We start from the raw sequence: 15,760 nt of genomic DNA on the forward strand, positions 1-15,760 counted from the left end.
AGGGGAAGGCACACAACTCTGGATGTTTCTAGTGAAATAGGAAAAATGATTTTCTGAGAAGACTTTCAAACTCCCTTATTTTCACATTGGAAGATTTTCTCCTGGCAGTTCCAACCCTATGTAGTGAAGGGAAGTTAAACTCAAGAAAAGCTAGCAAGTGGTTGCTCGGCTGTCTCTTTCCATTGTCTTATTTAGTTACTCACTAATAGCTGTTAAATCCTGCAGAGAAATTGTGCAGCTGCTCAGAGCACAGACAGGAAGGCAGGTAATCAGTCACAGAGCCACCCAGCTTCCCATCTCAACCCTCAGTCCCGCACTGTGCAGAATTCTAAGGTCATTATCTTTTCTCCTCCATTTTAAACTAAGCTATCAGAGCCAATACCCTTCTGTGCAGTCTTCTGATCGCCAGTCATAATGAGTTGTTCAGAGTGTGAATGGTGCTAAATGACACAGTATCCGGATTCGCGGGGCTGCCCCAGTCGGCTGAGATGCGTGTCCACTTTTGTCCTCACAAACCTCTCCAGCCCACACACAGCCCCTCTGCCTTCCTCGAGTCTCCAGCGCTGGCCTGTGCCCCACATCCTCACACCCGTTTGGTCCCAGGTGCCGCCTCACCCCTCTCCTCCGCCCTCTCTTCCTAACACACGCGAGACTCCTTCAGCCTAAGTTGTAGCTGCTGTCCGATTCAGGCTTGGAAACAGCTCATGTTTATGTGTGCGGCTTAATTCAGCCCCTGCTCTTCCCAGTGACACGCCTGTCCCACTGATAGTCTCCTGGCTGAGTTCTCGTCTCGGAAAACTTGGGTTCTTTCAGACACGGTTCCTCAACTGGCTAGTTTAAAAAAAAAAAAATTCTGGCTCTTAATATCAGACTTTAATGAACTCCGTGGTCACAACTGGTCACCACTGTGATGCGAGTTGTCTGCCTGGGCTACTCAGTATTACCTCTTTCTGGACTGCATTGAAAATTCCACCCGGCTGGTGAGGCTGTTCCAGGGCAAGGGTCCGTGTTAGCATCCCTCTAACTCTGCCGCTGTGGCTGTCTCACAGGAGCGTGGCTTTATGGTTCTAGGTTCCAGCCCCTCCTGGGCTGCTCCTTCTGCAGAATCTGACCATGACCCCAGGCCTGATGGGTACACTTTTGTTAAAGATTCCAACACTCCCCAGAATGCTGAGTCCACTGGTGAGTTATTAGTTAACACGACCTTTGGAGAGCACTGATCCACTTGACTACTTCTTCCTGAAAACATTTTCTTCTCTGGGTTTCATACCACTTAGTGTAACTACCTCCTCAGTTGTTTCTTTCGAGTCTCCTTTGCTAGTTCTTGACTTCAAATATCAGTGTGTTTTAGAGCAAGGTCCTTGGAATTCTTCTCTTGTTACACTTTTGGGGTTTGTCTCCACCCAGCCTCATGGCTTCGAGTACCATCTACATATGGATGACTCACAGATGTGGGTACCCAGTCCGGACCTCCACCTGAACTCCAGATTGGATATTGAACTATTTACTTGACATCTTCAATTGGATGTCTAAAAGATATCTCAACCTTAGTATGTCTAAAAGCTGCACTCCTAATCTCTACCACCTACCTTGGCATTCTCTGACTTCTGCTATGAGTATTTCTTACCTCATTTAATTGCAACTTTACATGTTTGGATGCTCAGTCCAAAAATCTTGAAAACATCTCTAGTAGATAACCTGACCATCATCAGTTCCTTCCATCCACCCATTAAGAGGTGAAGTCTATACCCCTCAACTTGTGTATGAACTAGCTTTGAGACTTGCTTCAGTGAACTGAATACTTGACAGATGTAACACTGTGCAGCTTTCAACCTGGATTTTACAAGGATAGGCAACATCTTCTTCCTTCTTGAACTCAGTCTCTAAGTGAAACTCTGATTACTTTGAGCCCTCAGTAGTGTGATAAAGTCATCACATGGAGAGACCATGTAGAACAAGATACTCAGCCACCCCAGCGGTTTGTTCTAGGCAACTCCAGCTGAGATACCAGATATGTCAGTGCAGAAGCCTTCTTGGATACCACACAGAGCAGAATCACTCAACTGAACCCAACTTAGATTCCTGAGTATGACAAATAATACATTTTTTTAAGCCAGTAAATTTTCCATAGCAGTGGATAATGATATCTTTGACTCTGTACGTTCCCCAGCAGTCCACATTCAATCTGTCAGTAAGTCTATTGGGTCTACTTTCAAAATATAACCAAAAGATAACTCCTGGTTTCATCTCAGATGCTACCGTTTTATCTGAGTCTCCATAATCTCCTACCAGTGTTCCCATGTTCCTCCCTGACCTTTCATGACCTATTCTCAACACAAAGCTGAGATGACCCTTTAAAACTGAAGTCCTGTCATGGTACTAGTTTGCTTAAAACCTTCCAAAGATCTTCCATTTCACTCAGAGTAAAAGCCGAATAATTTCAGTGGTCTATAAGGTTACAAGGGCTTCCCTGACAGCTCAGTTGGTAAAGAATCCGTCTTCAGTGCAGGAGACCCTGGTTCGATTCCTGGAGAAGAGAGAGGCTACCCCCTCCAGTATGCCTGAGCTTCCCTTGTGGCGCAGCTGGTAAAGAATCCACCTGCAATGCAGGAGACCTGGGTTTGATCCCTGGGTCGGGAAGATCCGCTGGGAAAGGGATAGACTACTCATTTCAGTATTCTTGGGCTTCCCTTGTGGCTCAGATTAAAGAATCCATTTGCAATGTGGGAGACCTGGGTTGAATCCCTGGGTTGGGAAGATCCCCTGGAGAAGGGAAAGGCTACCCACTCCAGTATTCTTGTTGGAGAATCCCATGGACTGTATAGTCCATGGGATCGCAAAGAGGCGGACACGACCGAGCGACTTTCCCTTGACTTTCATAAGGTTTTACATGACGTGGTGCTCCATCAAGTCTCCACCACTTGCTTGGAGAAAACCTGCCTCCTTGCTTTCTCTTCAACAGATGGTTACGCTTCTGCTTTAGGGCCTTCGTGCTACTAGTGCCTCTGCCCAGGATGCTTTTCTTCTAGGTAGATCCTCATCTGCTCATCACCTCCTTCAAGGCTTTGCTCACATGTTACCTTCTCAGCTACGTCTTCATGGAAAACCTGATTTCAAATCGCAACACTTCTCCCCTTTCCGCTTCTTTATTCCACTTTCCTTGCATTGCATTTTCTTTCATACCTCCTACCTTCTAACTTATGGTTAATTTAATTGTTTAGTTTTGTTTATCATCACTTACATCATGCTAGAAGGCAAGGATAGGGATAAGGAGCCTAATTAGTTAACAGCTGGCACCCTCAATTCCCAGAAACGAGTTCAGCTGGTGCATAATAATGATTTCATGAATGATTGTGTCCATGAATCTGTGTTTTCTTCTCCTCCATTAGATCCATTGAGAGTCTTTAATATGGGCTGAATTTGGTCCATCCCTGAGCTAGCCCTGTTTACAGAGGCTTAGAGATAAGTCATTCTTCCAGGTTGGAGATTGTGTGAGCCATTTAAAATTGCTGGGATCAGAGAGCCTCCTCCAGGTCTCCATCATTCTGCCATATACTCTTGAGAGTGACCCCATGCAAAATTCCTATTTTGTCCTTTATCTCTCTAACCCCACCCCTCTGTATCTATCAGTTTGATTTGTCTCAAGCATTTGGTTTCTCTTTTGGCTCCTAATAGGTTCTAGTGGTGCCATCTCAAGATCCCTCATGAAGAGCAGCTGAGGGGGCCGCCCTGCCACCTTCTCATCCTTTTTTGGTCAGTATCCCAGGACTGGAGCTTTGTTCTGGATCAGATCTATGGTCGGTGATCACAGCTTGGCTAATGGAAGACAATTCTCTCTGGCCAGGCTGAGTATAGAATGTCTGTCCGATAACTGCCTGTCCACATTATTCTCATCTATACACAAAGCCATTCTTTCCTGCATTTTATTTCTTCAGCATTATACTTAAAAAATAATATGCTTGATTTTTCAATTAAAAATGAATGTCTGGTATTACTTATTTCTTTCCTACTATCTTTATGGGTTTTTTTCATGCCACATTTCAACTTTTTTTACACTCGATTTAGTTCTTATTTTAAAATATTGGTTGTATGATATTTCTTTTGTCAACCCTCTAAACGTGAGCTGTGCTATATTGAGCTTAGGTGATAAGGGGTAAAACAAATGAGAAAAACAAAGTCTTCAGCAAATCAAGAAATTAGACATTCCAATTCTACTTAAGTTCTTCTAGAAATGCCTTTACCCTGATGTTGTGGATAGTTTTAGTAAGGTACCTCTTAACAGTTGCTAGGCAATCCAACTCGAAACGCTATTTCACACATGCTCATCTGTATTTTCCCTCCACTTCCTTTTCAAAACTAGCTGTTGGTTGGTGTATTATTTTCCTAGAAGGACGTCTGATACGTTTGCCCGCTCTGGACTCATTGTGACCGGCTGACCTGCCTTGAGAGATTTTCCCCGTGAAGAGTCAGGAGCGCAGAACCTCTGCGCTCTCTTTCTGCGTGGAGCGTGCACTGCGCGCTGAGGCTGTCACCGGGCTTAATGCACAACCACTCGCTTGCTGTTTGCAGCTCGCTGCACTGGGCCCTTTCAAAGCACCAGCGAGGGCGGGGCGGCAAAGTGGCTGGGATACAGCGTTAACTACAACGGGACCGTCAGTGTCAGGCAGGCACCGCTTGCCTCGTTACCGGCTCCCTAACCGGTAGTCGGAAGAGCTTCCATCCCCGTGCGTCCCTGGTTAGCTTCTTTACTGCCCCACTAGAGGGGCTCATAAACTGTGACTTTTTTGTTTTTGAAGATCGGATGACTTCAGCTCGTCCCTGCCTGCACCCTGCTCCTCTCCGCACTCTGAGCTCCGGAGCCTGCCTTCAGCCCAGGCAGGGATCCCTTCAAGTGGGCCGCTGGCCTGAGCCGACCTGTGAGACAAATGTTAATGAAGTTGCCCTTTGAGAAAATTAGCTTTTCTAATAACCGCAGTGACTGAGAGTCTGGCTTTAAAGATGAAGGGCCCTGTCTGCTGAACTGGTCTCACCAGCACTGAGCACAAAGTCCTCATGCTTCCTTGCTTGTGTGCGTCTGTGGTTATCATCCACTGCTGGTAAAATCTGCTTTTCAGATCTCTTTCTCTCTGGTTATAAAATTCTCATTAAAGATAATTGGCAGTAGGTATTAGAGTTGCAATAAAAATATTATCCATATCCTCACTGTCCAAAGACAATTACAGCTAATATTTTGATCTCTATTTTTTCTCTTCAAATATTTGTTTCATTTGTAAGTAATTTTGTTTTTCTGTGTCTAGAATCCATACTGTTTATATAATTAGATGCTATTATATATGCTGTCTATATAATTTTTTTTAAATTCAACTCTTACATCTTTTCCCTTGTTACTTGAATACCTTGTGAGCATTCTATCTAGTGGATGTGTCATGTACATTACTGCATAATATTTGGGTTGAATCAGATTATTCAATATTATAAATAAAACTGCAAAGAACATCTTGGGAATAGTTTCACCTTTTTATGTTTTAAAATGTTTGTGATTATTCACTTGGACATACTTCTGGAAATGGAGTTACTAAGTCAAAAGATACGAATATTTTAAGATACTGGGTAGAGTATGAAAGAATAAAAGCATAAACCTGCTAATGAAGAACCTATGCCTTACTTTACTCTCTAGATGAGAAAGTAAACAGCAAGATCCCAGAATGTTACAAATGGGAATGAATGAAGAAATCAGTACTGACAGTGAATACACTCCATCTTGTGACCAAGCCAGGCCACTGTCTTTTGGAAGAAAAAGTCCAAAAGCAAGTTCCAGTCTGGCAGAGAGCACCTGCCTGATGACTGCGGTGCTCTCACTCTCACTATCTCATCATGCAAAGCGTGCAAAACGCAGAGTGAGACACGGAGAATGTATCACACAGGCGATAACACCCCAGTTCTGTTTTTCAGGAGGCTTTTGTTCAACAGAAAACCTTGTTTTTACAAATGAAAGAAAGGAACTTTTTCATGACCTGTGGGACATTCTAACGCACAGTAAATCACCAGCTGGAAGAAAAGAGTTGTGTGTCTTCATCACACCGGCCAACTATGAGGATGGGGTGAAATTTCAGCTCCTTCTCTCCCATGCTAGGTTTATCACCCCGTTCCTGTTTCTCCCAGTTCCAGAAGACGAGTGTTAAGTCGCAGGTCTAGAGGTCCCCGCGTGAAGATCCTAAACACCCAAGCGCGGTTTTTCTTCCCGCCTCCGGGACTGGGTTGCCCACTCTTGCTTTCGCCTCCTTGCATCAGGCAGCTGTGTGACTGATGTGAACCAGGGCTGGTCGACAGATCCAGGCACCTTGGGACTTCACTCTCTTTGAGTTTCACGCGGTTCATCACAGGATAGTAAATTGCTTTGGGAGAAGCAGAAAGGAAGACTGTGTGGCTTGCTGCACTGCCGTTTATCCTTGATTTTTGTTGGGAGACTTCATGAGAAAATGCCCATTAGTTTAAAAATAGTGTGTGTGTGTTGTATAACTATTACTGAGAGTTTTATCTGCTATTTAGATGCTGTTTAGATGATATCATGTGCAATAGTAATCCTCTCAGAAGACAGAGTTAGGGAAAAAACTCAATTTCTTATCACAGATTGGAGGACTTTCTTTAATAGATGATTAATAGATTATCATGAGTTCCCTTTTGGGTTGACTGCTAGCAATTTCATAGCTAAGTCTGGTGCCCACTTTTAATATCTTATTAGTGTATACTTTTTCTAAGGATAAGTTTCCTGATCCTACCCGCTCCCCCGACACACACACGCTCCAGCTTCCACCTTGTTCTTGGCTCTTACGTCTTAAAATTGATTGTATGATTTTTGCTTCCTTTGATTTTATCATAAGTTGCCTCAAATAAAAGAAATACAACTATAGTCTTTCAAAAAGTTTTAAAGATGAATTTTCTGCATCAAGGAACTGTACTATTCAGGCTCTTTGTACCAGTACCATGTTTTTTTCTATAAGCAAGAATATATTCATGGATATTTATGCATTAAGAACATAACAGAAGACTGCAAATAGGTCATCCTTTAACCTAACTGAGAATTGCCTGCAGCAGAACTATTTTAATGGGTATTGTGTCAGCATTTCTTTAAACATTTTACATTAAAAGGTTTATAAATTATATTTGCTTCGTGTTGAAATATGAGCCATATACTATAAGTAAGCATAATCATTTATTTTTAAGTCTCCTCTTTAGGCAGTTAAAGGAAATGTTAACCTGTTTAGTTAACTGTGAATTTTAGCAACATTATCATAGCTCACAGCTCATTTTAAATAGCTTCTTAAAATACTTTGTTATAGAACTTTTAAAAAAATTATCATAATAATGAGAATAGCTAAGATACAGAGAACATCTATCAGAGTTCCAGGCTCTTTAAACACATATTATCTTTCAGAAAACTTTTCCTCTTCCTTTATGAAGCTGAAAAAACTAAATAAGCTCCACTTTGAATTACTGGTGGTTTTAGTTTAGCTGAATTACTGGTGATTACGCTCTGCCAGTTTTAGAATCCAGGCCACCTAAAACTCTCCTCATCAACCATGTGCACAATTTTGAAGCAACCACAAGGTAAGTGTTTGGAACCTATTCTGGCTCAAAAGCATTTTATGTTTGCTTGGCAAGTGTGAATTAAAGAGAAGTCACCCTCAGTTCCCCAGATATGTTCAGCTTTGAGTTTTAGAAGCAGACACTGTTTAGTGCGTATTTTCTCTCATGGATATGGGCAACTGCACTTTTCCATGATAGTAAGTTGGTTGCCCAAGGAAAATTGGATTAGAAGCAAGAAAAACAGAGAGAGAGAGTGATTTGAGAGATAATGACTTCTACACAGCCCTGGCGACAACTTGCTTTCAGACTGAACCTTGGAGGCATGTCAAGGCTGGGCCTGTATCCATTTCAGGACAGGATGCATTAGTACACGGGTGAGGAATACATTTCCCTGTTCTCCGTACAGACCGTTTAAAAGCCCCAGAGCCCATTTCTGAGTGGGTTCACTGGACTCGGCAGGTGAAATAGAAGCCTTTACCAGTGCAAAGGTGGGCGTTGATGCTGGAAGGACTGAGCTTCTGAAAGTGAATGTAGATTACCCTTGACCGTATACAAGAAGACGTAAAACAAATGATCAGTAGCCAACTGGTAAACATCTTTTTAGCCCACAGAGCAAATCAATGCAGTGGACACACCCAGACTGCCTTTCCTTCATATTGATTTTTGGTGTTTAGCATTAGGCGAAATTAGCTTCTATTGCTTTCATTTCTATTGTGAAGGTTCTGCGGGACATTGTGGATCACCCGAGGGTCCCTCTTTGCTGTGATGTGCCAGAGTCACCATGAGGAATGGTAGTAGAACTCTATACGTCAAATGGTAAGCAAATCACCACAGACATTCTGCTGCAGAGTCACCTTACTCGGCCCACACTTTGAAAGTTTTTTGATCATTGATTTTCCTTTATTGTAACCTGCATTTGTGGCTTTCACCTCTAATTTTGGTGATCTTAAAATGATAATACTGTAGTTTACTATGTGACCATCTTAAGGAGTCTTGAAGGTACTTGAAGTGGCAATCCTGATTTCCATGGTCATCTCTGTGGGGTGGGAAGGTTGCTATGAAAAACAACTTTATAATAGCAACAGAGTCGTATTTAGGAATGATCCTTAGTAATATCCGTGCGATGAGTGGAATGACACTTGATGCCTTACATGTCTTACTGAGTTGTGCTCCCTGCGACCCGGAGAGCGTCCTCTGGGTGTTAGAACCTGTGCTCTTCAGCTTTGATAAATAATATCTTTGTTCTCTAGTTGTCAGCTTTCCTCACATCAGAGAGGAAAGGTCTGTCTCCTTTACAAGCAGAAGCAAAACCATCATACAGCTATTCTCATTTAGCAATTGTTTAGCACTAATTGGAACCTGGCATGCTGGAAAACTCACTTCCTGGGGGAGAGTGATTATTTCAGAGCACCGCGGATACTTTGTAATGTGCATAGCACATGTGAAGCAGCAATTGATGAAAAGTGACAACATTCTTCGTAGAGAATGGATTTGCTATTCATCATTAGGACTAGGTCTGATATTTATGGAGTGTTCACAAATGATTAATTACATTGCATTTACAAATAGCCTCTAATATGAGACATTTTTATTTTTATAAGTGTTATTTTAATGAATTGTCTGTCTATGAATTCATGGGCAAGACTGAAATAATTTTATTTTTTACTTCTTTTCCCCAACCCCAGACCTGAACTTGGAGAAGGAAATGGCAACCCACTCCAGCGTTCTTGCCTGGAGAATCCCAGGGATGGAGGAGCCTGGTGGGCTGCCGTCTATGGGGCCGCACAGAGTCGGACACGACTGACGAGACTCAGCAGCAGCAGCAGACTTGAACTTGCTGCTGCTCATCATGCATTCTTATTCCTTTAGGAGAATCATGTGATCACCCCCTAGATCCCCCAGTTGCCTAAGCTAGAAACCTGGGACGTATTTGTAACTCACACTCAGCCTAACACCCCATTTCCAGTCACTCATCATTTTCAAATGGCTCCTTGTTGCCGGCAAAGTAAGAGCCGATTCCTTTGTCTGATCAGCTGTCACAGAGGGGTGACTGAGCCACGATGCGTGGTGATCCAAGACTTGCATCCCAGTCCTTGGCACCAACCGCCGGCCTCGTCTCTGCGACTGTGTGCCCACGTGTTCTCTACCTGGCACGCCTGTCCTCAAGTCCTTTGTCTGCGGAGTGAGCGCCTGCTTCTCCAGAAGTTGGCCTGTTAACAAGGCTTTTCCCTTCCTGCCCACCAGGCGGAACCTATCATTCTCTCACGTATTTCCTCATAGAACTCTATGTGTCTTTCATGTATGCCCCTTACCTATCTGTGTATCTAACTCATGTATATGATATTAATATACTGAAGTCTTAGTATGCTTTTCAAGAATAGCGTCTGTGTGCACCGTGATAATCTAGCACAAGTGATATGCTTAGTGAAGGTTGGCTAAACTGAGAATCCTGTTAGAAGTAACAAATCAAAGCAATGCCTCCTTGTAAATACTACTTTGTGGTTGATGATGCAGATAAAATGGACATAAGTGAAGAAAAAAATCTAATGGCAGATCACTGACATCCCCAGTAGAGGAAACAGATGGAGAGACACAGTAGTTTAGGGCACAAAGATCAATCAGAGGTTACTCATAACCATAAAGATGGTTCCCTTTTATTTCATCATGCTCTCTCCTTGCCCTGCGGGCTTTGCATTTTCTAGATCATTTGTCCAGAAGAGCAGCTACCTCAGTGCCTACACCAGAGTAGACACAGAAGGAGTATGTCTTGTATGAAAGAATGAATGAACAAATGAAATTATTCTAGCTCTTTCATTTTACAGATGAGGAAAAAGACCCGAAGATGCAAAGAGTAGCAAAGTAGAAACCACCCTTTTTCAAGCTGCTACTGTATTCCCTCCACTGAACACAGTGCTTTCATCTCAATTATTCCGTTTTATGTTATCAAGAAAAATGGTACACCTATTACATCAGGTAAAGAACTTGAAACTCAAAACCTGTGCCCTGTGAGAACACAGATCAGAGGCAACTCTTGTTGTCATGCTAAGTAGAGTGTACAGGCTCTCCTTGTCACCTGCTGATGAGATATTCATGGACAGAAGCATGATTGATTATTGGTTTTGGTGGGCAGGAATCTCTGTGTTTTAGAATTTGCATTGTTTATACGGTAGCAGGTGAGTAAGCACAGGGAGTTGTGATCAAGTGGCAATATCTTTAGACTTGAAGGTTGAAAACCAGAGTTCCACTCCTAATCTTGTTACCTTTCTTCAGGAAAATCCTTTATTGACTTGGAAACTTGGTTTTCTCATCTATGAAGCAAGGCACACAATACCAACTTTGTCGTGTTCTGTGGTGAACCGATGAATAATGACTGTGAAATCACAGTTGGCCTACATAAAGTAAGGTACTATTATTATTAAGCTTATGTAAGAATGAGGGCATGTGTGTAAAAGGGATTTCTGAACTGCATGTTCATGCTCTTTTATTCCCTCTGTTATCGTTTTTCTTGCAATTTCTGAATGTCTCAGCCTTCTTTTGTGTAAACAGATGAAACTAGGATAAATAAGCATTTCCCCCTACTGTTTTGTATACAAAATATCAGATTTAAATAAACTTCTGCTTCTAAGTCTTCTGAATTCACAAGTCAACATAACTTGGAAAAATAACAGTTAAAAAGACGTTTGTTTCTTGTCATAAGCTTCTATTCCCAAAAGAAAACCAAAACACTCCAAGAACAGGGAAAATGTGAAATTAACATCATTGCACAGATAGTGGAAGTTCTTTGATGAGAAGAAAAGCCATTGGCAGCTTTTTCTGATAATAATTGAAATTATGATGTTTCAAAAATTCTGCATTAGCTGGAAATCTGTGCATACATTTTAAAATCTATCTGATTACAAATTATTTACACTTCTCAGTTTCTTAAACATTGTCCGTTACCTCTAACAAGGTACAGAAAGCATCATTTGGCATTTGCTGATGGCTTCATCTCTGAGTTTTATAATCAGTACTGCTTTATGGCCAATTACCAATATTTGATAAGTCCTGTAGCTTTCTCTTTTTCTATAAAAATGTTTATTAAATGAAATAAAATGGCACGGCCTAAATGAAAAAGCAATTATGATATATTTCCAGTGTGTCTTTTCAGATTGTTGATGGTCATACCTTAGAGATCCCTGGGGCATTAGGCGTGGAAAGGACCTTAGAACTCATCTAGTCCTGACCCTTTTACTTTACAGTCCGAGAAATGAAGCTGTGAGTAGCTGAAAATGAGATAGGCTAATTTTCAGAGAACAAAGGCAAGAACACAGCTCCAAGCTATCTTTTGAGGGCTCTTCATGCTATAGTATATCAGAATATAATTGATTTTGATATGCATAACTTAATTCTCCTTTATTCAAATGATATTAGGGAAAAGGGGCCTCACTCACCACTTACATTAGCTCTTCTGATGTGGACCCTGACGAATGAAGATATGTATCTGGGACAGGGCCAAATAAATTGGATGATAGGCAATCTCAACAGCGTGGAACAATTGGCTAAGTTGAGCAAAAGGGGATTTAACAGAGATGCAGAGTCAGCACTTAGATTACAGAAAGCAATGGCAGAAGTACATGAAGTGGGACATATAGCTTAGCAGCAGAACTTTTTTTTTTCCCTAAAGTGGCTGTTTTTAAAGAATCAGAATTTTCATGAGTTTAATCTTGACATCTTCTCCAAATCAGTTGAATTTTACTTAACCAAACAGAAGTCTATATAGAACAATACAGTCTAGTCTAAGTAAGTGTGTTCTATTCCATCCACCTGAAATTGAGATCATAAGCAATGACACTAAATCAGGGCATGTGGAGGAGAAAGACCACACTGTTAAACTGACTCAGATTCAAGTACATTAGGAAAGATTAAAGGAATTAGTTAATATCTCCCTAGAAAAGAGAAGGACTTTACTTGTTTTTTGATGAAATAGAAGTGAAAGAAACACATTCTTTGGAAGAGAGAGGCTGAATGATCTGTTGGGAAGAAGTCAGGATATGGCATCAGAAAGCATGAGCTTGATTATTGGTGCCATCATTTACCAACTCGGTGGACATGAGTCTGAGCAAACTCTGGGAGTTGGTGATGGACAGGGAAGCCTGGCGTGCTGCAGTCCGTGGGGTCACAAAGAGTCACACATGACTGAGTGACTGAACTGAACCAAACCATTATTTACCAGTGACATGACCTAGGGAAGATTTCTAAGAAATGGCACATCAGGTTCTTGATCAGCAAGATGAGAGTAGCACCATCTACACTGCAGAATTGCTGTGAAAATTAAATAATATATATAAAGTACATGCAGTACATGACATGCACTAGTCAGCAAATATTAACCTTTTGTTAGGTAGAGTCATGAGAGATTTTTATTAGATTTTATTAGAGGAATATCTTGTAGAAGGGTTGCTTAAGTGAAGATGAAAAGGTTAGGCCAGTTCCCTACCAATGCTCCTTGATATAGATATACCACCAGCATTTTGCTGTACTTTATGCCAGTAAGGATTTTTTTTCAGAATATTTGATTCTTTACAGGTTATATTCTCTCTTAAAACTGTAAGAATTTTTACTACTACAAATCATAAAATAAACCACTTCAGCATTCTTGCCTTGAGAATCCCAGGAACAGTATGAAAGGCAAAGAGATATGACATTGAAAGGTGAACTCCCCAGATCCACAGGTGCTCAGTATGCTACTGAGAAGAGTGTAGAAATGGCTCCAGAAAGAATGAAGAGGCTGAGCCGAAGCAGAAAAGACACCCAGTTGTGGATGTGTCTGGTGGAGAAAGTAAAGTCCGATGCTGTAGAGAACAATACTGCATAGGAACCTGGAATGTTAGGTCCATGAATCAAGGCAAATTGGAAGTGGTCACACAGGAGATGGCAAGAGTGAATGTCAACATTTTAGGAATCAGCGAACTAAAATAGGCAGGAATGGGTGAATTTAACTCAGATGACCCTTATATCTACTACTGTGGGCAGGAATCCCTTAGAAGGAATGGAGTAGCCTTCATACTCAACACAAAAGTCTAAAATGTAGTACTTGGGTGCAGTCTCAAAAACGACAGAATGGTCTCTGTTTCTGAAGAAAACCATTCAATATCACAGTAATCCAAGTCTATGCCCCAACCAGGAATGCTGAAGAAGCTGAAGCTGAATGGTTCTATGAAGACCTACAAGACCTTCTAGAACTTATACCAAAAAAAGATGTCCTTTTCATCATAGAGGACTGGAATGCAAAAGTAGGAAGTTAAGAGATGCCTGGAGTAACAGGCAAGGTTGGCCTTGGAGTACAGAATGAAGCAGGGCAGAGGCTAACAGAGTTTCACCAAGAGAACACACTGGTCATAGCAAACACCCTATGACACCAGATGGTTGACACTGAAATCAGATTGACTCTTTTCTTTGCAGCTGAAGATGGAGAAGCTCTATACAGTCAGCAAAAACAAGACTGGGAGCTGACTGTGGGTAAGATCATAAATTGCAAAATTCCGACTGAAATTGAAGAAGGTAGGGAAAACCACTAGACCATTCAGGTATGACCTAAATCAAATCCCTTACAATTATACAGTGGAAGTGAGAAACAGATTCAAGAGATTCAATCTGATAGAGAGAGTGCCTGAATGATGAATGGATGTCCATAACATTGTACCAGAAGCAGTGATCAAAGCCATCCCCAAGAAAAAGAAATGTGAAAAGGCAAAATGGTTGTCTGAGGAGGTCTTACAAATAACTGAGAAAAGAAGAGACATGGAAAGACGAAGGGGAAAAGGAAAGATATATCCTTTTGGATGCAGAGTTCCAAAGAATAGCAAGGAGAGATAAGAAAGCCTTCCTAAATGAACAATGCAAAGAAATGGAGGAAAACAACAGAATGGGAAACGCTAGAGATCTCTTCAAGAAAATGAGAAATACCAACGGAACATTTCATTCAAAGATGGGCTCAATAAAGGACAGAAATGGTATGCATCTAACAGAAGCAGAAGATATAAAGAAGAGGCAGCAAGGCTACACAGAAGAACTATACAAAAAAGATCTTCATGACCTAAATAATCATGATGGTGTGATCACCCACCTAGAACGAGACATCCTGGAGTTCGAAGTCAAGTGGGCCTTAGGAAGAATTACTATGAACAAAGATAGTAGAGGTGACGGAATTCCAGCTCTGGTATTTCAAATCCTAAAAGATGGTGCTATTAACATGTTGCATTCATCATGCCATCAAATATGGAAAACTCAGCAGTGGCCCCAGGACTGGAAAAGGTCCATTTTCATTCCAATCCCAAAGAAAGGCAATGCCAAAGAATGCTCAAACTACCACACAATTGCACTCGTGTTACATGCTAGTAAGGTATTGCTCAAAATCCTCCAAGCTTTAAAGTATGTGAATTGAGAACTTCCAGAAGTACAAATTGGATTTAGAAAAGGCAGAGAAACCAGAGATCAAATTGCCAACGTTTGTTGGATCACAGAAAATGCAAGAGAATTCCAGAAAAACATCAACTTCTGCTTCATTGACTATGCCACAGCCTTCGAATGTGGATCATGACAAACTGTGGAAAATTCTTTAAGAGATGGGAATATCAGACCACCTGACCTGCCTCATGAGAAATCTGCAGGCAGGTCAGGAAGCACCAGTTAGAACTGGACGTGAAACAACAGACTGGTTCCAAATTGAGAAAGGATTATATCAAGGCTGTATATTGTCACCCTGCTTATTTAACTTATATGCAGAGTACATCATGAGAAATGCTGGGCTGGATGAAGCACAAGCTGGAATCAAGGTTCTCAGGAGAAATATCAATAACCTTGTGGCAGAAAATGAAGAGAAACTAAAGAGCCTCTTGATGAATGTAAAAGAGGAGAGTGAGAAAGCTGACTTAAAACTCAGCACTCAAAAAATGAGGATCATGGTATCCGGTCCCATCACTTCATGGCAAATAGATGGGGGAAAAATGGAAACAGTGACAGACTTTATTTTCTTGGGCTCCAGAATCACTGCAGAGGGTGAGTGCAGGCATGAAATTAATAGACATTTGCTCCTTGGAAGAAAAGCTATGACAAACTTAGACAGTATATTAAAAAGCAGAGACATCACTTTGCCTACAAAGGCCCATATAGTCAAGGCTATGATTTTTCCAGT

At 41.4% G+C, this 15,760-nt stretch overlaps 1 protein-coding gene across 8 annotated transcripts in view; it reads right to left on the minus strand.

Annotated features, from left to right (window-relative positions):
- Positions 1 to 15,760, minus strand: part of RALYL (RALY RNA binding protein like) — a 782,895-nt gene that overhangs the window by 137,113 nt on the left and 630,022 nt on the right. The window lies entirely within an intron of this gene.

The sequence above is a fragment of the Odocoileus virginianus genome, chromosome 15 (assembly GCF_023699985.2).
Source record: "Odocoileus virginianus isolate 20LAN1187 ecotype Illinois chromosome 15, Ovbor_1.2, whole genome shotgun sequence".
Classification (NCBI taxonomy): Eukaryota; Metazoa; Chordata; class Mammalia; order Artiodactyla; family Cervidae; genus Odocoileus; species Odocoileus virginianus.